The 2185-nt window shown below is 57.2% G+C and overlaps 1 protein-coding gene across 1 annotated transcript in view; it reads left to right on the top strand.

The window, feature by feature from the left end:
• LOC113206762 (irregular chiasm C-roughest protein) overlaps positions 1 to 2185 on the top strand; it is a 59887-nt gene that overhangs the window by 32413 nt on the left and 25289 nt on the right.

Below are 2185 nucleotides of genomic sequence, written 5' to 3'. Positions count from 1 at the left end.
CTCGACTAGAGCGTAGTGCTGCTGCCGCCCCCGGGGCAGTAGTAGAGGCCCACAGCCATACTGCTAGGCTGCAAAGTACATTGTGTAAACGGCCCACTTGCTTGCGCGGGAGTCCCCGCTGCCGCCGCCGGGGTTTGAACCCTCTCCCTCCGTCGTGTTTACAAAACGCTCCCCACTGCGGGAGGGGCTGGCTGATGAGGCTCATGGACGTGGGCGCCTTTGGGGCCGGAGCGTGGACCCGAGGAGGGCTGCTCTGGCTGAAAAAGAAGAGGAGCGGCTCCGAGGGACCCTCAGCTGCCCAGCGTCCTCGAGCCCCCTCTTTCCTCCCCTCCTCTGGCTCAGCTGCCCTTTGTGCGGACAACCTATACCAATTGCAATCGCAATTACGAGTCTTTCCCTCCGGCGCGCGGCCCCGCCTGCAGCGGAGGCCCGCAGCGCAGCTCGGGTTTGCCACTTGCCACCCCCTTACCCGCCTCCCCTCCCGCCCCGTCTTCAACCCCCCTCCACTTCCCCCCACGCCCCTGTTAGAAACTCCAACGAGGCGGATAATGCCCTGCCCGGCCCGGCCGAGGTGTACTCCCAAACGAAGAGAGGAAATGGGCGCAAACTAGCCGGCCGCTCCGAGTGGTGTGGGCTTGGGGAGAGGTGAGGAGAGGAGGTGCCTCAATCTCGCCATCGCTCTGCACCCTGTCGCTCTCCGCGCCTCGCGCCGCTTTCTTCGCCCTTGTCTTGTTATCCCACACCTTTTATCGCTGCCTCTTTTCGTTCGCGTGCTCTCTCTTGCTCGCTCCCTCCCTCTCTCTCATCTCTCTCCACCCCCGCCTCTATCTCTTTTTCCCTGCTGCTTTTTCCCCACCCCAGAGGAACGTTGCCTGCTGGGCCGGGCCGCGCGTCCCTCTAACTTATTGCGAGATTTAAAATCAAGAGCTTGTTTATTGGCTGAGCGATTAGCGAGGCCTATTATATACCCCCCTCAACGCTCGTTCGAGTTTTTCGTGATTTCTCGCTGCAGCGGGGTCCCCAACTGGCTCCACACAGCCTTAACCTAACCTAATTAAACCTAAGTTCTCATAACCTGTCATAACCTGACCTTCTCTCCGCCTGTCTCGCAGGAGCGCCGCAGGTGCTGCGCAGCTCGGCCGCCCGGGAAGTGAGCGTGCTCCGCGGCCAGGACGCGCACCTCAAGATGGTCGTGTGCGCCGACCCCAAGCCCACCAAGGTGCAGTGGCACTGGGGCTCGCTCGCCGTCGACTCTGGCGCCAACAGCGGCCGCTTCCAGGCCGAGGAGCTGCTGCAGGTGAGTTCAAACTCCACATCGTCGCTTTATATGTTTTGTTTCTTTTACGTGATGGTACCCATCGAGGTGTGAGGTTGTTCACGGAACGTTACAAGGGCTCAATGTTTCGTTGCGGTCAACGGAGTGAAAATATCGGGAAATACTCATCCTTGCGTTTTCGAATCCCATGTTATTTTGTTTGCCATGCGGGACAAAAGAAAATCGTAAACACACACTCGCTCAGCTCGCATCCGCGTGGGGCGGGGATGTGTATGTGTCTGTCTGTAGGCTACTCTGGCGGCACAGAATATGGGTTTAATAATGTGGAGCCCCTCATTGCGAATCAATGACGCTGCGCTGTGCGTGCAGAAACGGCTTGGTGCGATGGGGGAAGGGGGGGGGGGGACCTGTCAGTCGACGGCGTGGCACAGCGGGGGCCGGGGCCGCGCCTTTATTGCTTGGGGTGACGGTTTTCACAAACGCGGCGCGTCGCCATGTTCGCGCGCGGCCCGCCGCCACGGCCGCTGAAAACGCGCGGAAAAACAATTATTTGCATTCGCTTTGCTGGCGGTGGGACCAGTGTGCAAAGGCACTGCACCAAACGGCGAATTATTGCAAACTGCACAATTGCGGGCTCGCAGACGAATGCGAATGAAAGGGGGAGTGAATGGAAAAGTGGAGTGGGAGGGGGGGTCACAGCACAGCACGTCGTGGACAGTATCGAGCATTAGTGGTAATTGGTTTAACCAATCATTACTCAAGTAAAAGCAGCAGAACCTAATACGTTTATGAAGCACCTTCGAAAAATTAAAATGGATTTTTTACTGTGTTGTCATCCGCGCCTTTTTATTTTAGTTAGAATATGAAACACTTAGAATCGTAGAAAAAATTATTTGCTTATTTATTCAT

Source organism: Frankliniella occidentalis, unplaced genomic scaffold (assembly GCF_000697945.3).
Source record: "Frankliniella occidentalis isolate FOCC.00 unplaced genomic scaffold, Focc_3.1 Scaffold42, whole genome shotgun sequence".
NCBI lineage: Eukaryota > Metazoa > Arthropoda > Insecta > Thysanoptera > Thripidae > Frankliniella > Frankliniella occidentalis.
This window is presented reverse-complemented; position numbering and strand designations above follow the sequence as displayed.